Source organism: Rhinatrema bivittatum, chromosome 10, assembly GCF_901001135.1.
Source record: "Rhinatrema bivittatum chromosome 10, aRhiBiv1.1, whole genome shotgun sequence".
Classification (NCBI taxonomy): Eukaryota; Metazoa; Chordata; class Amphibia; order Gymnophiona; family Rhinatrematidae; genus Rhinatrema; species Rhinatrema bivittatum.
In genome coordinates, this window is record NC_042624.1 from 68,918,544 (window position 1) to 68,942,813 (window position 24,270).

Genomic DNA, 24,270 nt, shown 5'->3' on the forward strand with positions numbered 1-24,270 from the left:
AATAATCTATACCTTACTCTAGATTTTTTTCAAGGGATTCTTTATTATTTTGAAGCACACATGTCTAGGGCTTACTGACATAGACAGGGGATCCGAGGGTTTCAAATGATACTACTTCATGAAAGGATATTCCAGCCCCTAGCCACTGATAAAATAGTAACCCTTCTATCCTCTTTTTCAATGGCTTTGAGTAGTAGAAATAAATATATTGGGGAAGGAAAGGCTGAATGCCATGCTGTATTATGATAACCTATTCACATGAAAAATTGCATCTTTTGTTGGTTAGAGCAGTACAGCGTCACTTCATAAGAACATAAAGGCCCATATTTAATCACTGGCCGGATTGCAAAGTTAGCCAACTAAACTTATCCGGCTAACTTTGGAGGGATAATCAGTGTAGTTATGTATAGCAACTTTTTTGTTTCGTTTCTAGTGTGTACTAATGCACCTTAGTGTGCACTGCCTCAAAATTAGTACACACTAAAAACAAAATGAAATGAAAAAAACGGGTGGAAAAAAATAACAAAGAAAATGAAGAAAAGATATGAAATTTCGTTTTGGCTACACACCCCTAATTCAGTGGTGCAGCCGCACTATTGAATATAGATGGCTATCTTAAAGATAGCCAGATAAATGTATCTGACTAACTTTTGGACACCTCTATGGCATGACCAAATGTAGCCGGATATGTTATCCAGCTAATCTAACTCTTCCCGGCAATACTCCCAGTCTGCCCCTGCCAAATAATAAGATATCTAGCTAACGTTTAGCCAGATAAGTGTCCAAAATATTCAAAAGTTGCATTTAGCTGGATAACTTGCTAAATGCCTCTGAATATGGATCTCATAAAAGTCTCACGTTTAAAGAATGAGCATAAGAATATTTCAATGACTGCAAGAGAGCTTCAAAGTGAACTTTCAATAATATATCAAATAAATATTTTCATTATATTCTGTGGATTGATTTTTTTGCATTACATTTTTGTTACTGCTCATCTACGTTATGGGTCAGATTTTCAGTGGGTTCTAGCTGGGTTAAGGAATTCATTAGGAAGCTAGATTTAGTTGCTCAAAAGGTGGGCTGTCATGGAAGCCTTCCAGTGGTTAGTGGTGAGCTTTGCCAGTTAGCGATGATTTTCAGTGCTAGCCACTTAACCACAAAAGCACAAATGGCAGCCGTAAATGTAAATGTAACCCTCATTTTCAGTTTACTGCCAGAATAAATGGGACCACACTGTCCCCAGGCTCAGTCTCCCTGTACTGGACCTCTCCATTCACCACACTGTTAACCACTGGGGTGTTGGGGTTCCACCGGCAGGTAGGGAGTATAAGTCTGTAGGGCCCTAGGTGTACAATGGGTGGGGGCCACTGCACAATCTCTCCAGCCCACAACTCCAATCAGTCTTTTGCACTACTGGTACTCACTCTGGTAGGTCTCAGTAGTCAAATTCTCTATCCCAGAAAGAGAAGGATAGGAAACATGAAATGGTATTCAAAATAAAATGTATTGTATCTTAGAATTTTGATCAAAACCAAAAGTGGCAAAAAAAATCACAGAATTCAAATAAACGTTTGTGGTACAGATGGGGTGAAAATCCAAGTGGCCCTAGTCTCTTTCTCTCTCCAGCTCTGAGTCAATGTCCCATCCTGCTGGCAGGAAAGTAGGAAAAATTCTTTTCTCTAAAAAGTAGGTAGGAAACTGAAAGTAAAACAACTCCCTCCCATTCAAGAATAAAGGAAAATCTTCTCCAAAAGAGTTCTCATTTCTGGCAGCTACAGTCCCCACTTTAACTGGACGCAGGGCAAAGTGGTGCCCTATCCCATTCCTATTGGACAGGGGGTGATAGCTCTCTTGAACTGGTAGCAGGTCAAAAACAAAACCATCTCTTTCAAAAGGCAAAAGACTTTACTTCTCTTTACACAGGACAGTCCCTTTTCCAGGTCTGTGACGGCACTGCAAGAAAGGTAAAGTTCCACCCCTCTGAAACAGGCTGTCAGGCCTGAATTTGGGGAACTACCAACACCACTCCACTGCTTCCATAAACCAACAGCTATAACCAACCACACATTGCACATGTTCACCCCATGTTATATTAGGGGGGGGGGGGGGGGGGAGTTTGAACATTGCCAGACCCAGGGTGGAGAAAACACTTAGGAATGGTTCAAAAATGCCCCAAACGTCTCTCTAAAGATGTAAAAAGGGAAAAATGAGTGGTAAGAGAATGAAGTACCCCATACATAAATCTTGCAGAGTTTTAGGTGACTAGATTTAGGAAGATTTTAAGCTGCAATCTAAGCCAGCAAAGTAACAGTTAAAAATGTAACCTAAGATAGCCAGTTAAAATTTAATTAGCTATCTTAGGGATCGAGATCCAGCTGAAATGTACTCAATATGTGCAAATGCTATATTATGTATCTCTACTGCAGGGTGCAGAGGCAAATTCATAAGGAGGGTAATTTTCAATGGCCCGTGTAAGGGCAAAGTTTGCATGCACAATATATAAACACAGACTTTAGACCAAATTTTCAAACTGGACAAATGCGCATAAGTCCGCTTTGAAAATCCACGGGTGTGTGCAGAACCATTGTCGACGTACATCTGCTCCAGTGCAAGCGTAAATGCATGTGTAGATTTTCCCTGGCCCAGCTCCACACCCTGGAGTGCCTCTTTGTAGTGGACAAAAAATGTATGCATGAAACCTAAAAAGTATGCTTCTACTTTTACAAGCACTGGGCCCTGAGGAAGAAGTCTCCTTCTGATGGCTGGGAGAAAATTCCCCCCTGCTGACAGTCCTGGTCATAAAAAACTGCCCTGGTCTTACTCTCCCCAAACCTATTAACACATTACCCAGCAAACAGAGTTTGGCATAGGAGTCCCTGCTGTCTTCCATTCCATAGTGCTACTCTCCTCCCCCCAATACCTGGAGTCCCCACTTTCCCCTCCTAATGCCTCTTCCTCTTTCATCCTTACCTCCTCACTCCTAACCAAGCCACCAGTGGGTGCAGAGAGAGTGGAGCACCCCCTACCGAGCCTGCTGCAGCCTACTAAGACATCTACCTTGGAGAAGTACTTGCACTTGGACTGGTTGCAGCCTGGTCTCCTTGCCCTGAATGCAGCATGCAGGATATGTAAGTGCTTTACCTTTCCCAGGGAAGCAGAGAGGGGCTTTTCCCCCGGTGTTCTAAGCCGGCTGCTGGTGCCTCTCCTGTGGAGATCAATGATCATTTATTTGAACTATGAGGAGCTCTATACTACGGAGCCCCATATGGTTCAAAAGATTGATTGGGCGGCCCGGGAAAAGAGGAGAGGCTCAGACAGTTGGAGAAATGGTTGCGTTAGGAATGTGGACCGTCACTGTCGGTACTGGAACACAGAGAGGGGACGTTAGAAGCAGGAGTGTGCTTTGGGGGAAGTGGGGACTCAAGGTATAAGCTATGCACATTTTGGCCTGCCTTTCTAGTCACCTTCCATATGTTATTTGCCTGTCAGTGCCGCAGCCTCACCCAAAGAATAGTTTTTGGGTGAGGCTCAGCAAACTGTATTTATGATCTTGGTGGACCATAAGTTTGACACCTCTATTTCAGAGCATAACAGTTTGATTTTTGAACGACAAATCTCTACAAGCGTTGTTTTATTTTTAATGATTTTAAATGTTTCCTTGCTACTTCTTCTATGAAGCAAATTCTCTTTAAAACAACCGTAATAATGTATCCACTGTGAAATGTTTATAGCTAGTGACTACTCCTTAATGAATACAGCTAAAGTGCCTCTCCTATCACTGCCCTGCAGGGTTATCCTTAAAAGAGCAGCCAGTTCAGCAAGACCATATCTCTTTTTAAACTGCAAGGTAGGGGGAAAGGGATGACACATCTCCTTTACTGCTGCATCACAGAGTCAGCAATGGATAATGGCACCTCTATCAATAAAAGTACAGCATCTTCTTAGCCTGTTTGATTAAGATCAAGTGGAGTGAGCTGCCCAGGCAGATGTATTTGTATCAAGATATGAGTTTTAAAAAAGCAGTACAATTGTGGCTTTTAAGGTAAGCCTTTGAAATTGACTAATTGGGTTTCTTTTTTATTTTAAAGTGCACAGATAAGTAATTTGCAGAGTTATGATGTGGAATCATTTATTATGAAATGTATATGATGTTTTCAATAAGATGTGCATTGCCTTGGGCAACAAACCCTGGTGACAGTGCAAAAAATAAATGTAACAACTAAATTAACAAACACATAAATAAAGGTTTGAGCTATTGACTGAAGATGATCCTCTCTTGGTCTTTTGGCAGGGATTGAGAACCTGTGCAATATCCCCATTGTGCATTGATACTTTTGATAGTAACATAGTAAAATAGTAATGAAGGCAGATAAAGCCCAGATGGTACATCTAGTCTGCTCAACAATTTGCTTATGGTAGTAACTGCCAATCCATGCAGATTTGCCCCATGTGTTCAGTTAAGGGTGGTAACTGATGCTCTGTGCAGGTTACCCCCATGCAGAAATGTCACACCATCCCTTTTTTAATGCATTTAGAGATCCACAGTGTTTTTCCAATGCCCTTTTTAATTCATTAACTCTTCTTCATCACCTCTTCTGGGAGAGCAGTGAAGGCATTCACCATCCTCTCCGTGAAGAAATCTTTCTTGAAATTGGTTCTGAGTCTTCCTCCTTGAGTTTCATATCATGAATCCTAGTTCTACTGTTTCCTTTCAATGGAAAGGGTTTGAAGTTTGTGTATCGTTAATACCTATCAGGTATCTGTTATGGGTGTGGACCCTTGGACTGAGGTGGAATTGACACAACCTGCAGGTCCCCACTGTTGGCTGGCAGAGACAGGAGAAGCAGAGGTCCAACTGGAGCTTCACCTTTACCAGCCCATGTTCTCTTCGGTTGAGATCTCAGAAGCCGGGGCTATCAGGTCTTAGGTGGGGGCCTCTGTTGATGAGGAGAAGATCTGCTGGAGAAGTCAAAAGTAGACTTGGGTCAGGATAGGCGGTGTTCAAGAGAAGTGGCCGATAGCAGGTGGCAAAGAGGGGAAGTCCAGGAAACAAGCCAAAGTCAGGTATCCTTTCAAGGGAAGCCAGGATGGATAGGCAGGGCAGGGAGAGGAGGAGAAACACAGGAGGCAAGGCACACTGAAGAACTGAAGAACAGAAGACAGACCACGAGACTGAAGAACAAGACTAAACAACACTGAAGAACGAGGACAGAAGTTGGTCCTGAAGAATGAAGACGCTAGAACTGAAGAACAGACGAGTTTGAGAATGGGACGCTGGCAACTCACACTACTTACAAACAGACAGACCTGTTGCTAAGGTATCTTGCTGCTGGAGAATTGCCGTTTTGTAGGGCAGCATCGCTGATCATCATCCCTTTAAATATAGAAAGGAGCCATGCATGCACGCCTAAGGAGAATGCGCTGCCCCCAGACCTGTTGGCGGCATCCCTGCCATGAGTAATGGTGGCATCCTGCCACATGTGCCAGCCAGCTGCATCATGTCAGATGGAGGTGACAGAAGTAGTTCATGGGAGCAACCTGAAGACCACTGATTGCAACAGTACCCCCCCCCCCTTAAGCACCCCTCCTGAGGGCTTGGGTTTGTGGGGGTTCCAGTGACGAAAACCATTTTGGGTACCTGTGAGTTTCTTGGCTTGGGTGATAGCTTCTACAACCAAATGATTGGTGGGGGGGTTTTTCCGCTAGTTCATGCAATTCTGGGGATGGAAGCAGAGCCACAGATGAAGGGATAAGAACATAAGAAATTTCCATGCTGGGTCAGACCAAGGGTCCATCAAGCCCAGCATCCTGTTTCCAACAGAGGCCAAACCAGGCCACAAGAACCTGGCAATTACCCAAACACCAAGAAGATCCCATACTACTGAGGCAATTAATAGCAGTGGCTATTCCCTAAGTAAACTTGATTAATAGCCGTTAATGGACTTCTCCTCCAAGAACTTATCCAAACCTTTTTTGAACCCAGCTACACTAACTGCACTAACCACATCCTCTGGCAACAAATTCCAGAGCTTTATTGTGCGTTGAGTGAAAAAGAATTTTCTCCAATTAGTCTTAAATGTGCTACTTGCTAACTTCATGGAATGCCCCCTAGTCCTTCTATTATTCGAAAGTGTAAATAACCGAGTCACATCTACTCGTTCAAGACCTTTCATGATCTTAAAGACCTCTATTATATCCCCTCTCAGCCGTCTCTTCTCCAAGCTGAAAAGCCCTAACCTCTTCAGCCTTTCCTCATAGGGGAGCTGTTCCATCCCCTTTATCATTTTGGTTGCCCTTCTCTGTACCTTCTCCATTGCAACTATATCTTTTTTGAGATACGGTGACCAGAATTGTACACAGTATTCAAGGTGTGGTCTCACCATGGAGCGATACAGAGGCATTATAACATTTTCCGTTTTATTAACCATTCCCTTCCTAATAATTCCTAACATTCTGTTTGCTTTTTTGACTGCTGCAGCACACTGAGCCGACAATTTCAATGTATTATCTACTATGACTCCTAGATCTCTTTCTTGGGTGGTAGCTCCTAATATGGAACCTAACATCGTGTAACTACAGCAAGGGTTATTTTTCCCTATATGCAACACCTTGCACTTGTCCACATTAAATTTCATCTGCAATTTGGATGCCCAATCTTCCAGTCTTGCAAGGTCCTCCTGTAATGTATCACAGTCTGCTTGTGATTTAACTACTCTGAATAATTTTGTATCATCCGCAAATTTGATAACGTCACTCGTCGTATTCCTTTCCAGATCATTTATATATATATTGAAAAGCACCGGTCCAAGTACAGATCCCTGAGGCACTCCACTGTTTACCCTTTTCCACTGAGAAAATTGACCATTTAATCCTACTCTCTGTTTCCTGTCGTTTAACCAGTTTGTAATCCATGAAAGGACATTGCCTCCTATCCCATGACTTTTTAGTTTTCGTAGAAGCCTCTCATGAGGGACTTTGTCAAACGCCTTCTGAAAATCCAAATACACTACATCTACCGGTTCACCTTTATCCATATGTTTATTAACCCCTTCAAAAAAATGAAGCAGGTTTGTTAGGCGAGACTTCCCTTGGGTAAATCCATGTTGACTGTGTTCCATTAAATCATGACTTTCTATATGCTCTACAATTTTGATCTTGAGGATAGTTTCCACTATTTTTCCCGGCACTGAATTTAGGCTCACTGGTCTATAGTTACCCGGATCGCCCCTGGAGCCTTTTTTAAATATTAGGGTTACATTGGCCACCCTCCAGTCTTCAGGTACAATGGATGATTTTAATGATAGGTTACAAATTTTAACTAATAGGTCAGAAATTTCATTTTTGAGTTCCTTTAGTACCCTAGGATGCATACCATCTGGTCCAGGTGACTTGCTACTCTTTAGTTTGTCAATCTGACCTACTACATCTTCCAGGTTGACAGTGATTTTGTTCAGTTCGTCTGACTCATCACCCCTGAAAACCATCTCTGGAACTGGTATCTCCCCAACATCCTCATTAGTAAACACGGAAGCAAAGAATTCATTTAGTCTTTCTGCAATGGCCATATCTTCCCTAAGAGTCCCTTTAACCCCTCGGTCATCTAATGGTCCAACTGACTCCCTCACAGGTTTCTTGCTTTGGATATATTTAAAAAAGATTTTGTTATGAGTTTTTGCCTCTATGGCCAACTTCATTTCAAATTCTCTCTTCGCCTGTTTTATCAATGTTTTACACTTAACTTGACAATGCTTATGTTTTATCCTATTTTCTTCAGATGGATCCTTCTTCCAATTTTTGAAGGATGATTTTTTGGCTAAAATAGCCTCTTTCACCTCACCTTTTAACCATGACGGTAATCGTTTTGCCTTCCTTCCACCTTTCTTAATGCGTGGAATACATATGGACTGTGCCTCTAGGATTGTATTTTTAAACAATGTCCAAGCCTGTTGAATACTTTTAACTTTTGCAGCTGCACCTTTCAGGTTTTTTCTGACTATTTTCCTCATTTTATCAAAGTTTCCCTTTTGAAAGTTTAGTGTTAGAGCTGCAGATTTACTTATTGTCCCCCTTCCAGTTATTAGTTTAAATTTGATCATGTTATGATCACTGTTGCCAAGTGGCCCCTCCACCGTTACCTCTCTTCTGGGCTGCTTTGGCGGAGGACAGGCCCCATTACGGGGGGGGGGGGAGTGGATACCTTCTTTTGAGAATCCAGACTGGTAGGACTAGACCAGTGGTTCTCAACCCTGTCCTGGGGACCCCCCCCCCCAGCCAGTCGGGTTTTCAGGATATCCACAATGAATATGCATGAGAGAAAATTTGCATGTTATGGAGGCAGTGTATGCAAATTTTCTCTCATGCATATTCATTGTGGACATCCTGAAAACCCGACTGGCTGGGGGGTCCCCAGGACAGGGTTGAGAACCACTGGACTAGACAGTAATAAGGGAGTTCTTTTCATTTTCCTGCTGAAGTTGAGCATGTAGGATTTGTATCTCATCCTTTTTTCTCATGATTAGGGACTTGAGTCTTTTCTTGGTTTGGCTGTGTTTTTTCCAAACTTCCTCATTCGACCATCTCATGTCCCTATAATTGTCCTTAGACTATTTTAAGAATATTTTCCTGGAGACGTGGCTGAGAGGTTTGAGTTTCTCTGGACTCCCTACCAGGTTAGAAATGTCGGAAAGGTGGTGGGGAATCAAGATGGTGGCTGTGTTTGCTGCTCAAAATTTTCCTCTGATTTACCTCTAAAATGCCATTGAAATGCTTCCCCCCAATACCCCTCTTCCTGGGCAGCAGCTTATTTCATCGTTCATGCCTGGCGGTCCAGCACCAGTTGGTTCTGAAGGCTCCATTGTGAGTATGGGTGAGAGAGCACCCAACTTGCCAGGAGAGGTAACGCTCAGCCCCGAGGATCTTCGGCTTCCTCTCACGGAGAGACCTGCTGTTCCATCTCCATCAGAGCTGCACATTGTTGATATCTTGGCGACACCCATCACATGATGGGGCAAAGTTAGGAGGTGCTCCGGGCTGCCACCAGACTACAAGGAGTCTTCTTTTAGGTAAAGGGGGTCCAGACGAGGGAAAGAGGGATGCGCTGCGGTCATGCTGGGACTCTCTTCAGCAATGGTGGGATGAAATCTGCCTGCGGCCAGGCCAGGACTCTCTTTGGCTGTGCCGGGATGAGTGATGCTGGCGGTGCCCAGCTCACCCTACCTAAACACCGACTCTGGTCTGTATGTACTTTTTACCCTCTGGCTTCGTACCAGTATTCAAAGGGAGAATATACATTAAGTATCTTCACCTTGAAACAGATGCAGGTATAAAGGGCGCACATTCACTTGCCTCCCGCTTTCTGCGTGGATAGAATTTTGCTGGAAAAGCATGCGCGGAGATTTCAAAATGCCGTTTATGTGCACACTTTTTCTCCTCCCTGAAAGCCTCTCTTCAATGTGGCTACAAGAACGCGTGTTGCTCCACAACGTGCAGACTTTTTTTTGCTGTGTTGGGGGAGGGCAATTTGACAATGATATATATGCGGATTAAACTTTTTTTTTACACACGAAAATCACTTTGATTTTGTTGTGCAAATTACTCGTTTGCTCCACTATGTTTCGCTACCCGAGAAGGCCTGCATTTAGAACAGCTGAATCTGGTAAAAAGAGGCAGCTACATTCAGCCACACTGCATGAGGCAATTTTCACCCTGTTGGATCTAGCTATCCATCTCCTTTCTCAGCCACGCTAGATCCCTTTGAATGTTGCCCTCAGGTTAACCACAGAGAGCATCCCAGCCGTGTCTAAAAGCTGTTTAGAAAATTAAAAATAAATAAATAAATAGACAGAACTAGGAGTGCATCCACGTTGATTCTTCCCTGAAGTTTTGTTCCTTCCTGAAATGGGCCTCTGGTATTGGTAGAAAAGCTGAAAATGGGGATACCATTGACATTCTACTGGAAGCTGCAGACTCCCCCAGCGCTCTGAGACCAGCTCCCTTCCTGACAGCATTCCTCGCAGTTCATAGGACACTGCTCTTCTGGTGGAAGAATGGGGTCTCTCAGAGATGTCCCGAATTCTAATCGGAAACAACATTTTTGCAGCCTATTCAAATGCTTCCAAGCCCGCCCCTTTTCTCTTCTCAGGAAAAATATGGGTCATGCTCCAGAAGAGAATTTTAAAGTACATTAACTATATTCAAGCTTATGTTCTAAGCCATCCGCTATGGTAACAGATCAATTAAGCAGGCTTTCATGCATTTCTCTTCTGCTTCATTAGGGCTACACCGATGAAGAAAAGCACCTTTTAATTGGCCTGTTGTAAAGGATGACCTAGGATTTTTAATGATGCTCAAATAAAAGCACTGGTTTAATTATTTTTGTCTGATCCAGTGGAGTTGGGAGGACTTTTTCTCAGGGAAAACAGGAACACAATGAGCCACAGTGCAGAGTTCCAAAACAAGAATTAGCTCAGTCTCTTTCAGGTGCTGTCCAAAATAGTAACAGTCACTCTACTTTACTGTTACTATTTTGAACATTTTTTTCCTTTCCCTTTTTAAATTTTAAACCTTCTGAGGGGGAATTTCCAAACAGCCCGCATAGCCTAAAGTCTGCAGGTACTGTTTACCCGCAGATTTTAGCCTGTTTTTCAAAGCGGATTTGTACGCGTTAGTCCACTTTGAATATTTGTGGGTGTGCATGGACCCAGTGCCAATGCACACGCACAGTTACATCTCCTTAGGAGCAGGCATAACTACGTGCATGTATATTTATGAGCATACTTTTGACAATCCCACTCCAACTTTCACCCTTCTCCCTCCCCCTGGAAGGCTTCCCGGTAGGGTGTGTACTATTTTTTTTTTGCACACAGCCCGTTGGGCACGTTTTTAAAAGGCCATTTACATGAATTAAACTAGGTTTTATTAGGCCCAGCTTTAGGCATCAGCAGCATAGGAGACTGCCTCTGATGCCAAATACTTGTAGCCGCCGGAGCCTCAAAGCCGCTGCCATGTTTATTGTTCAATATATTTTATTGAGGAAGTGGTCCTTCATAAAACAATACACTGTAATGCAGGAACAAGGTAGCAACCAAACTACCACAAGGCAAAAGACAAACAATACATCACTGGTGCACCTTCGTCTAGTCCGTAAAGGGAGCACTATCCAATTTTATCCTAATGAGAGAGGCATTACCCAACCCAACATCGTGGTATCCGGGAGCCCCTATTCTTCCCCCTCCCCGTCAGCCCCACCACCGCCATATATCCAGAAACATACCTCCCATTCATTCCCCCCCTCCCCCAAGCCCCCCCCCCCCCCCCCCCGAGATCCCTAGCCACAAACCCCACTAGTCAGGGTCCGTTCAAACGGAACAAGTTAATTGTTGAGTACCAGACTCCTAGCCCGGTGGGGCAAACTTTGGATATAAGCGTCCCAAATCTGAAGAAATTTCCGGCGAGCCGCCACCGACGATCGAGACGCCAAGTTCTCGAACTGCATCAGACGATGAAAATGTATCCGCCATGTCCAAAAGGAGGGCCCCGTCCGCTCCTTCCAATGGAGAAGGATGATTTTCTTCCCGACAAGGCCAGCTTTTTGCAACAAAAGCCGAGATCCCAGGCTAGGAAGCAAATGTTGGGTTACACAATGAAATAACCACAAGTACGGAGAGAGGGGCAAGCGCACCCCCACCAGCCCTGTAAAATATGTCCCCAATCGCTGCCAAAACATTTGAGCATTCGGGCAAGACCAGAAGACATGTGCTAGCGTGCCCCTCTCCTCCCCACAACGCGGGCAGTGAGCATTAACCGTTAAACCCGATTTAAAGGCAATATGGGGAGAAATATACGCTCTATGTAAAAATTTGAGATGCATCTCCCGAAAGTACATGTTACTAGTCACCGGGAAAACCCTCTTCACACTACCCACAAAAATGCGAGCTGTCAGTGTAAACCCTCCATCCCGGTTCCAACGAGCCACCGAGATGGTAGAGGACTCCACGAGAGTCTTCCGGGCCAACCCCTTATAGTACACGGATAGAGAGGGCTCCTTAGTAGCGTCGAAATGAAAGAACCCATCAAGCGCCTTGAAGGTCGCCAAACACTGGGCCGGCGGTCCCAAGGATTGGACATAATGGTGTAATTGTAAATAGCTAAACCAATGTTGAGTAGGGATTCCGTACAGCTCCCGTAGTTTCTCAAAAGACATAAAGCGCCCCTCCCCATCAAACACATGTCCCAAATACTCCACACCCCTGGGCTGCCAGTTAAGAAACGGGGCAGTAGTTAAGCCGGGGGAGAAATCAGGGTTACCCCGCAGTGCCGTTAGATATTCACATTGTCTAGGAATCCCTAGCATTTTAGTAAGAAGTGCCCAAGTCTTCCATATAGGAAGTATCAAGGGATGGAGAGCCAGCCGAGGCGGGAGTGTTTTCCCACAGCCCATCAACACATGACTTAAAGCCAGAGGTCTAACGAAAGTCCGCTCCGCCAGAATATTGACAAAGGGAGATTTCCCAACTATCCACCCACGGATTAAACGCAGATTCGCCGCCATGCCATAGTGTTGGAGGCGAGGCACCCCCATCCCCCCCCCGGCCCAAGGCTGCTTCAACCAACCCAAGGAGATTCGGGCCTTACCCCCTCTCCAAATAAAAGAACGGAGTAACTGGTCCACGCGGCGAAGGTCCTTGGATAACAATAACATAGGGTAGTTTTGTAGGACATACAGCCACTTAGGTAAGATTACCATTTTAAATAGGGCAATTCTCCCACTCAGGGAAAGCGGTAAATGACGCCATGCGGCCAACCGCTCCTGCGTAAGCTGTAGAAGGGGAAGAATATTAAGCGAATATATTTTATCTAAATTAGGGGTGATATAAACGCCCAAATATTTAATAGAGCCTTGGGCCCACTTCAAAGGAAAGGCACCCCGCCAACGATCCTTAAGGGACTCCGGGAAGGCCAATGCCTCCGATTTATTCCAATTAATACGCATACCGGACATCGCCGAGTATTGGCCATACACCTCTAGTGTAGTTTCCAAGGAACGAGCGGGGGAGGTAAGAAATAGCAGGATATCGTCCGCATAGGCCGCATATTTAAACAGCTCCCTTTGGTTTCCTTCCAAAAATTGCAGCCCGCGGATGCCGGGATGGGCTTGTATGGCCAGGAGAAAGGGCTCCAAGGTAAGTAGAAAAAGAAGAGGTGAAAGTGGGCACCCCTGTCTCGTTCCCCTCCCCACCTGAAAGGATTCCATTAACCCCCCATTCACCTGGAGACAAGCCACCGGGTTGTTGTAAATAAGTTCCACCGCCTGGTAAAAGAACCCACCAAACCCCATTAATGTTAAAATATGATACATGAAACCCCATTCCACCCGGTCAAAGGCCTTCTCCGCATCGAGACTAATGACCAAGTAAGGCTCCTCCACCCGGGTACAAAGCGCCATTGCCGTAACCACCTGCCGGATATTTCGCAAGGAGTACCTCTGTTTGACAAAACCCACCTGTCCCGGCTGTATAAGCGAAGGCAACACATTCGCCAGACGCTCCGCCAGCACTTTAGTCAATATTTTGTGATCTACATTCAGTAGAGAGATGGGCCGATAGGATTCCGGGAGCAAGGGGTCTTTACCCGGCTTAGGGATCAATGTGACATAAGCTTGATTACCTCCAAGGGGAAAGGTGCCCTGTGCGATGAGAGCATTATAAACCTTAGACAACAGGCCCGACAATGGGTCTCCCAAGCAATGATAAAACTCAGCACTGTAACCATCGGGACCAGGAGATTTCAATTTGTGCATTGATCTAATGACTTGGGAAACTTCTTCCCCGGAAATAGGGGCATTAAGATAGCGGCTAAACTCTAGAGTCAGCGCAGGAAGATGAATCGCATCCCCAAACTCCTCCCATTTAGAGCCGTCCCACCCCTCCGATTTATACAATGTGGAATAGTAGGTGTGAAACACCCGACGGATACTTTCAGTATCCGTCACCACCTGCCGTTTAGCATTTCGGAGGGCGGGGATATGCCGAGAGCCCCTAGCAGATTTTATTAAGTTTGCCAGCATTTTACCTGACTTTTGCCCGTATTGAAAAAGCTTATATTGGTAAAAGAGGAGGCCTTTCTTCGCCCGTGTATGTAACAAGGTATTAATAGCCGTTTGCAGCGCCAAGTATTGCTCTCTACGCCCCTTAGAGGGCCCCAAAATAAGCTCCCTCTTCGCTTTTTGCAGTTGGGCCGTCAGCGACAGGAGTTGTTTATCAAGAGCCTTTTTCCTGTGCGCAACATAAGATATAATTTCACCGCGTAACACTGCCTTAGCAGTGTTCCAGAAGAGTATGGGATTATCTTTATGTTGAGCATTAGACACCTCAAAAGCCGCCCAGCTGTCCCGCACCTGCGTCTGAAATGCTAGATCCTCCGCCAAATAAAAGGGATACTTCCACAAAAAGGTACTGGAAGTCCGGAGGGAGTGGGAGAACTCCACCCACACCGGAGCGTGATCAGAAAGAATCACATCATCTATCCCCGCCTCAACCACCTTAGAGAGGCAGTGAGAACTTATCAGGAAATAATCTAGGCGCGCGTGCGAGCCGTGAGCCCTAGAAATGTGTGTGAATTCCTTTTCCATAGGGTGTAAGACTCTCCAAACATCCAAAAGGTGAAGAGAAGCCTCCAACAGCCGTATCCCCTTACTAGGCCCCCCCCGAATTCGTGCTTTCGAGTCCTTATCAAGTGTAGGGTCATGAACAGCATTGAAATCTCCGCCCAGCACTATCATCGCATCTATATAAGGTAACAAATGGCCCAGTACCTCCTGAAAAAAGGAGGCCCTGTAGACATTGGGAGCATAGATATTACATAATATAATCGGAGCATTATTATATATTCCCTCCAAAATCAAGTATCGCCCTCCTGGATCCTTAATGACACGTATGATCTGAATGGGTAAGGACCTGCGCACTAAGATGGCTACCCCTGCGGAGTGTGACGTCCCAGAGGCTGCATACACCTCCCCCACCCATCTCTGCCTCAATTTATCATGTTCTTGGGCCGTGAGGTGCGTCTCCTGCAAAAAGGCCAGAGCCGCCCGTTTCTTATTCAGGACTTGCAATATTTTAGTCCTTTTAATAGGCGAATTTATGCCCCCCACATTCCAGGAAAACAGCGAAAGATTACTGGTACTCAAGGTGGTTTATAAGTCCAAATCAAATGATCAATGACAATCAGCAGTCGAATAGGGAGGGGCCTCCCAGCTGGACCCCCCCCCTACGCCCCCAAGGGCAGTGTTGAACTGAACCCCACCAATACTCCAACCAACAGAAGTCTGAAACCAGCTAAGGATCTCTCCCCCCCTTCCCCCCCCCCCCCCCTCCTCCCCCCTCCCTCCCTCCCCCCCTCTCCCCCTTCCCCGTATCCCTACCTCTACCCACAAAACTGTAACTAACCCCCCCCAAAAACCCCCACCATCTACGGTGGGTGGAGATCACTCAGACTGTGCCTAGCCCCCACCCCTCCCCCCCCATCCATCCACAGTAGTAAATACTTCAACATGAGCCATAAGAATGCAGAATAAAAGGCATTGAAGAACAAGTAAGAAGCCTGCACACACATTCAAAAGACAAAAAAGGAACAGCCATAAGTCCCATTCAACCCCCGCTGTCCCAGGCAGCACTGTCTCAGTCCCACGCACCAGACCAACTGCGGCCGGTATCATAAAAAATAAAATAGATAGGAACTGAGCCCACGACCTGTACGCTCAGCCATGTTCACGTTCCACCTGGGGACTAGTAGTCCGCCAATCAAGGGGACTTCCGCAGGGCCAGCACAAAAACAGCCATGTGCCAGCAACTAAAAGGATGCACAGTTGCGTTTCAAACATAACCAGAGTGCAGGCCAAACCAAACAAGAAACAAGGAATCAAACACAGAAACAGTCACCATCTGAAAAACTGTAGGTGGCCCGTCCGGCCAGCAATGTAGTATCCACAACTCCACGTGGTCCGCTCCCACACATGCACTCAGTCACTTCCCGAGGCTAGCGCCGGTAAGGATTGCAGAAATTGCTTAATAGCCTCCTCCTCGGTGAACCACTTGACGCCGTGAGCTGTAGAGACCCGCAATCTGGCAGGGTAAATTAGGGCCGCCCGCAAGCCCCGCTTATACAGCTGAGAACAATAGGGGGCCATTGCCCGCCTCTGCAGGGACACAGCTTGCGAAAAATCCTGAAAAATCATTATTGGTAAGTTCTCATACACCGGCTTCATCCCCTGTTGGACCGCACGGATGACAGCAGCCTTATGAGAAAAATTTAACAGTTTCGCGATGACCACCCTGGGCCTGGTCTGGTCATCCCGCTTCTGGCCCAGTCTATGTGCTCTCTCCACGCGAAGAGGGCCAGACAGCCCCGCAAGCTTTAAAGCCGTCGGCAGCCAGCCCTCCAAGAATTGAGGAAGCTGGGCCTCCACGATCCCCTCCGGTAAGCCGACCAACCTGATATTTGCCCTCCGGGACCGGTTCTCCAGGTCATCCACCTTCTGAGCCTGTTTCTCCAAAGCTAATTTAAGCGCCTGAATATCCTGTTGTGCCGTGCGGAGGCCATCTTGATTCTCCGATACCCTCGCCTCCACGTCCAAAAAACGCCTATCGATGGCTGCCATCCCCGCCGCAAGCTCCTGCAGCTGCGTCGATATTTTCTTTAATTCGGGGTTGAGCGCTGCTAGGACGGCCGCTGTCAGCTCCGCTGCGGACCCAGAGAGCACCGAGCTCTGCTCATTCGGCCCCGCCGCCATTTCCAAAATCGGGTCCGGCGTTCGGGCCTTCTCGCGATCGCGGTCTTTTTCTTTGATTTTGGACCCCGCCCGAGTAGCCATCAAGAATCGCGAGGCAGCTAGGACGACCAAGAGTCCGTGGACCGCACACTGAGCTGCCGACTCAGCAAATCGCCGGTGGATGTGGATGGATGGCTTAGGCCTAGGCACCCAGACGAGAACTCACATCCGTCCTCGTCAAGGCGTCACGTGATCTCCTACTGGTATGTAGTTTTGCCGCTGCCATGTTTAACTGCGAGCCTATCACTGTGCTGCGCTCATCTACTCTAGTGGCGCTGGCTCCAGGGAACAACACTGGCAGCAACTGATTCAGCGCAGGGACTTCTGCAGCCCTCGTGTGCTGATGGATCCTGTGGTGCTACCTTCGCAGGGTTTCCATGGTAACAGGAAGCCTGTGCAGGAGAAGGGGGTGGGGCACTGCAGGGCCCTCAGTGCAGGAGGGCTGCAGGAGGTCCTGTGCTGAATTTTTTTTTTTTTTTTTTAAATCTTTGGTTGTTGGCACTGCTGCTGCCCTGGAAATGGTACCACTAGAGAAGACCAACTGGCACTTCAACTTGTAGGTGAGGGGAATGGATGCCCTGAGAGTGGAGGATTTGGACAGGAGAGATCATCCCCTCCCCCCACTGCAGGGAGGTGAGGGGAGAACCCCCTCCCCATTGCCTATGAGCATATGCCACTTGAATCTGGCTGTGGATTTTATATGTGTAAATGACTTTGAATATTACCCCCTCTGTGTATTCCTTTGGCAACACATGTAAAACTGTCCTGTGAATAAATGAATCTGAATCTGGTAAATATATGCCCTGTCTTGCAAGTGAGATGCTCCTAGCTTTAGAAGAGGACGTCCGTGAAGTCAGAATCGCTCAAGGAAGTAAAATATGAAGGCATTGAAAAAGTAGATTAATTGTTTCCTGCTATATCACCTTCATAAGCAAGTGGTTGACACCTTCAATGGATTTCTGCTTTGAGATGATTTAAAAGTCTGGATTTTGCTTTTGTCCAATTATATTGGGCTTTGGCAGGTCGGCCAGGCTCCGAGGTGCCTCTGTTTCCTCTGACATGTTTTATGGAAGTCTCTGCTGGAAAGGAGACGGCTAAAAGCTCCGTGTCAAAGTGCTAGTGGGGCCTTTGCCAGGCATAAACAGTTTTCAAATGTCCACCTGCCTGGCACGAACCCATCTCATAATTTATTGCTGCTGCCAAGGAGACACGAAGAGACTGCAAATGGGCACCATTACTGCCTCTTTCTCCTGTTGCTTTGACCTCAGATGGAGTGGTAATGAAGGTATTCCCAGAGCTGCTGTAATAGGGCTTTAGCTAGTGAGTCTTGGAACTGCATAGCCCTAAATCTCTTCATTGGGAGTGTCTTCCTGACATTGCTCATATCAGATTCTCATCTGTGGTTCCTGGTTCTGCACAGCAAATCTCAATTAAAGGGGGGGAAAAAAAAAGCTTGAAAATGACATTCAATATGTAAATAAATGATCCTCCTTTCAGACTGCTAAATGATCAGCAGTGTTTTCCTTTTGAAAACTGGGATAAGATCTGAGTGCAAGAAGCACCTGCAGACCTGACGCCATGGCAAGAAGTGAAAAAATTACCCCTTTGAAGACACAAGAATTTACTTATGTTCTAAGGGAATGTGCCAAAAAAATCAAGGAGTATTTCAGTTTCCATGCAGGTTGTCAGCATGTGCATCCTCATTCCCACATATTGGAGGGAGGAGGAATTAGAGCAGTGGGCTACAAACCAGGAGGCCAGCGTTCGAGTGACCTTGGGCAAGTCACTTTACCCTCCATTGCCTCAGGTACAAAACTTAGATTGTAAGCCCTCTGGGGACAGGGAAATACCTACAGTACCTGAATGTAAACCCATGGGATATCTCAGATTGAATGTCGGTATATAAAAAATAATAAATAAATATTGTCAGTAATCCATTTTCCAATGTGTGTACACTTGAGCAAAAACAAATATTTCATTTGTTGAAATAATAATAATTAGACTAAAATCAATCTTCCTAATTTGGCTCTACCAGCTTTGGAACATGAAAACGAGGGCTCCGTCTCCTGAAGTAGGCATCAGTCTCTCCATTTGTTGAATTTAGGGAGATTTGAGAGTTTTATCGGAGGCAGACTGAATCTGTTGTGCAATGTGCATTGAAACTGCAAGCAAAGAAAAGGAATCTGGAGGTTTCTTTCCCCTCACCCTCCCATCTCCTAGTTTTTATCACTTCCTTGGTCCCCAATGTTCCCTATTCTCACCTATTCATCTGCTTCTCTCCCTATCTACTCTCTTCCTCCATGTCTGGCTGATGTAATTCCTGGTCATTCAAGTATGTAATATGAACATGTTTATCTTTCTGCTTACCTTTTATTATGTTTTCTTTCTTTTTCTGGATCTTTTTACAGTACTATTTCAGGCTAAGTATTTTCATATTGTAATGTATGCATTTATATGATGCTCTGCGTTTTATCTGTGATGTTGGTTTTTATTACTATCTTTGTTTAGTCGTTCAGGCAGACACTATCAACCTGGTCATCTTTTACTGATTTTTGGTTATTTAATTATTAGGATCTTTTTACTTGGTATGGAGTTATTTCAGGCTATTTTATACTGCATTTTATTTCTTTATATAGTGTTTTATATTTTAGAACATAAGAACATAAGAAATTGCCATGCTGGGTCAGACCAAGGGTCCATCAAGCCCAGCATCCTGTTTCCAGCAGAGGCCAAACCAGGACACAAGAACCTGGCAATTACCCAAACACTAAGAAGATCCCATGCTATTGATGCAATTAATTTTGCTTTCACAAATTACATGTCCTCAAAAGAATTAAACCACTCTTCCACTTTCATGACTTCAGAACAGTTCTGCAAGCAATAATCTTCTCTAAATTAGATTATTGTAACTCTATCTTATTAGGTCTCCCAGCACCTCATACCAAACCTCTACAGATGGTGCAGAATACGGCAGCCAGAATTCTGACTAATTCAAGGAGAATTGACCACATTTCCCCAATCCTCAAAGACCTACATTGGCTGCCAATTCACTACCGAATCATTTACAAATCCATTACTACTATATACAAAGTCATCCATCTCCACGCCCCGCTCAACTTACAAATCCCTTTTCAAAAAACATACCTCCGCTAGACCCATCAGAGAGTCATATAGAGAATCACTTCATGTTCCACACGCCAAAACCTATCAACACAAATCCTTCAGAGACAAAGCTTTCTCAACAGCAGGACCACCATTATGGAACTCCATCCCATCGGACCTGCGACAGGAACCCTGCCTACCAACGTTCAGGAAAAGGCTCAAAACATGGCGTTTTAAAAAAGCCTTTCCAGACCCCAATTGATCCTTATCTCACCGTCATTTTACTAGCAGACTTCACCAGTACACTGTTAACAATTACCATCACAACTAAAATTCAACAACATTGTAAATAATTGCTCTCTCTGATAAATTCCTATTGCCTCTTCTTTTTCTGCTCCCAGTTGTGCACTTCCCTGTTTTATTGTAACTGCAATTTTCTAACCATGCACCTGTTAAAGTTTATTGTATTCTCACTTTGGTTTCTCACCCCTTGTTAAATGTAAACCGGCATGATGTGACGCTTGTCATGAATGTCGGTATATTAAAAACATTAAATAAATAAATAAGCAAACTTGATTAATAGCCATTAATGGACTTCTCCTCCAAGAACTTATCCAAACCTTTTTTGAACCCAGCTGCACTAACTGCACTAAACACATCCTCTGGCAACAAATTCCAGAGCTTTATTACGCGTTGAGTGAAAAAGAATTGATGCTGTTACTTTTTATTGATGTATTTGCTTTGAGCCTGATGGTAAAGCAGAATACAAAGAAAGCTGGATTTGGATGTCTCTCCCTTTATTATCTTGCCCATTCAGAATCCCTAACTGACCGTCTTAGGGTGAGTCAAATGAATCTGACCATTTTGTACATTTTAAAACTTCTTGTAGTGTTTCTGTGTCCTTGTGCTTTTACTTTTTTATCTTCTTATCGTTTTCTTCTCTTTCTTCCAAGGAGATGACTCGTCTCTCCACTGTATGAATTTTCTTTTATCTTTTTACATTACTTTCTGCTGACTTTAAGGTGGTGCCTGTTTCCTCCTTTGTCTTGTATCTGTTTCTGGTATGTTTTTTTCACTTTTTCTGAAGCGTGCATATTTTTAATCTTTCTGCTTTTAGATAAAAAACAAATTTTATTTCTGGTTCTTGGTCTTTTTATTTACAGAGAGATTTTCAAGGGGGTCTAACTGTCAAGTGAGGCAGGTAGATTCAACATCCGCAAATCAACCACCTTCTGTGAAGATCCTTGCCCATCCTGGTGAATCAAACAAGCCAAATCTGGATTACTTTATTGCTTCCAGACTATTACCAATGCCTTTCTAGCAGAAACCGTTCTTCCAAACTGCCTTAAAAATGTGATAAAAAGACCCACACTAAAGTAACTTAATCTGAACCCAAACAATTATAACCTGGTTTCAATCCACCCCCCCCTTCCTAAGCAAGATCATAGAGAAGGCAGCACTAATACAATTCTGTCTACCTGGACACCACTAGTGCCCTAAACCCCTACCAATCTGGCTTCCAACCGCACCACAGCACTGAAACCTTCTAATCAGCCTGGTGGATGAACTTCCAACTGCTATAAGATTGTAGCCAGTTAGCATTACTAATACTCCTGGATCTCTAAGCAGTTTCAGCACAATCGATGACACTCACCTCAATGCAATGTAGAGCCCTACTGGGTAAAGGGAAGCATGCCACCTATTTTCAAGCTCCCCTTGGCCAATGGCCATAAGCACTGCTACCAGCAGGGTGCCTTAGCGCAGTGCCACCAGACCGCCACATGCACTGTACACTCAGTTTCAGTCTTACACTTCCTTCATGTTCTCTCTTTAGTGACTGTGGAAGGAGTCCATCTGCATCTGCCACTCTAGCCAGCGTAGTGATTAGCAGATTTAAGCCTTGAAGGTGGTCACATTCTGGTACTAATCTTTCAATGCAGAAAGTGCCCATTCCCAAGCTTTGAATCTGATAGTTGCTCTGCTGGTGCAACTTGGGTCCTAGTTTGTAGTGGGAGTTGTCTCAAAATTTAATGGAAGTATGTGGGCAGAAACAGGCAGGTGCAGATGCTGGGGAAGGGGGAGGGGCAGGGGCAGCTAGAGGTAGAAATTGGGAAATGGGTGGGAGGGGGAGGCAGGCAGGAGCAGAGGTTGAGGAATGGAGGGCAGAGTCTGGGGAATGGAAGGGGGAGAAGCAGGCAGGGCCCGGGACTGGGGAATGGGGGGGGGGGGGGGGGGATATGATCTTGAATGGAACAGGAATATGAGGAGCAGGGAGCCGGGGGGGGGGGGGGGGGGGGGGAGGCGGTAGGAGAGAAACGCTGCTGCTGAGGTGAGCCAGGGCAGGAGAGTTCTGGGGTCCAGCCTGGGGAAGGTGTTGTAGAATGAGAAAGGGGGAGAGTGTTGGCAAAGTTGGACCTGGGAAGAGGAGAAGGGGGAGAGTGCTTTTGGCTTCCAGCCTGAGGCTCAGTGGGTTGGGAGGAGAAGAGCAAGGAAAGAATCCTGAAATCCCTGTAAAAATGAATACATCCCCCTAGAAATCACTCCCTTTATACCCATATTGGGTCATGGATGATATCATCATGGCTTAAAGACTCACACTACTTTTTCAACCTCTACTGCTTAACAAACTATACATTACTAATCAATTGGATAGAGGTTAATGGCCAGTTCTGGTAGAGGTTAAATATCACATCTATAGAGACCTAAGGCTCTCATTTGTGACTATTGTAGATTATAAATAAAAAATAACCCAAATGTACATTTAACAGAAACTCCCAGTTTGTGGTGTCGTGTTGTATAGTGGGTGAGGGTGCAGTTTTACACTTGACCATGCATGCCAAATTGCCTTGCTACAGTTCTGCTTTCCTCTATAAAAGGCGGAGACCCCTAGTGAGAGTGTGGATTCTTAGTCTGGTATGTTTTTCTTCTGAGTTTGTTTTGAAAACATATTTTCCATTTTTTGGGATTTAGTTGAAAGAAGTTATTTTCTTTAATTATTTCATTTTGGATAAAGAAAATCAATGACTATAAACAAATAAAAGCTGAAAAACATAAGAAAAACAAAGTGAAAAAAATGGAAACTTTTCCAGTGCCCACCTTTAAGTATTTGAAAGTTTACCTGGACTGAGTGGAGGTGTTCCCAGGGTGTGGGGTTTGCACTTATGCACGTTCTTTTTCATTTTAAAAAATGCACGTAAAAACGTTTCCTAAAAAGTTCTGCCTGTATAGTAGCAGGCATAATGTGTTTGGGTACTTTTTGGTAGGATAATTTTCAAAGCAACCTTACTCGCATAAATTTATTTTGAAAACTGGTGCACCTTATTTATTTACTGGTATTTATATACCATCCTACCAAACAGGATCAGGGCAATTTACAAGACTTAAAAAAAAAAAAAAAAGAACAGTGTATAAACTTACAAAAAATAAAACAATACATCATAATGGCAACAAAACAATGGTTTCAGCAATTCTTTTTTTTACCAGATGCATAATTTTGCTGTGAGTTTTTTATGGACTCTTACAAACTTATCCCCCTACGGGTCCATTGTCCTATATAAAGAACAATCGCCCAACTAAACAAAACAAGAACCCCTTTACCTATAAAAATGTATTCAGTTATCTGAAAGAAAAGTTTTTATTTTAGAAAGAAGATTTTGTATTAACCATAATGCCTATGTCAGGTCTTTCTGAGAAGGAAGAAACAATTAAGGAGTGAAGAACCCAGTCATCCCAAAACTTTGTTCTGCTTGTTAAGTGAAAATCCTTCATGTAGTAATCACTCGAGGTAAAAACACTCCCAGAAAGACTTTTGTGAAAGTACAAAAAATGTCTTTATCTGACATGCTGGCGTATTTCTTACTTTTACTTGCAACAAAACCAACAAATCATATTTCCAAAGTTTTGAAATTCTGTGAAAAATAAATAAAAACACATTAGTGGCCTCTAACCTAAAATGTATTGATTAAACAAAAATTCAAAAGGTACTTACTAAATTCAGTGTCATCCAAGAACATCACATGGTAAGACCTTCAGCCCTATCCACAAATCATTGTACCATGTTCATTTGTGCTAGCAATGATTTCATTGGGTGAGCAATGGGAAGAATGCATCCAGCTGTAGCAAACAGTGGTGCCCAGTGTATTAAATTTTGAAAGTTGGAAGCAGCACTGTAAGACACAATCTGAGCAAGACTTACCCAGGGCAAGTCTTGCCTCACAAATCTGCTTCACTTTTTTGAAGGAGTTAATAAACATGTGGATAAAGGTGAACCGGTAGATGTAGTATACTTGGATTTTCAGAAGGCGTTTGACAAAGTTCCTCATGAGAGGCTTCTAGGAAAA

At 44.6% G+C, this 24,270-nt stretch overlaps 1 protein-coding gene across 1 annotated transcript in view; it reads left to right on the forward strand.

Moving 5' to 3' along the window:
- Positions 1-24,270, forward strand: part of ASTN1 (astrotactin 1) — a 587,016-nt gene that overhangs the window by 104,340 nt on the left and 458,406 nt on the right. The gene's annotated exons all lie outside the window — the stretch shown is intronic.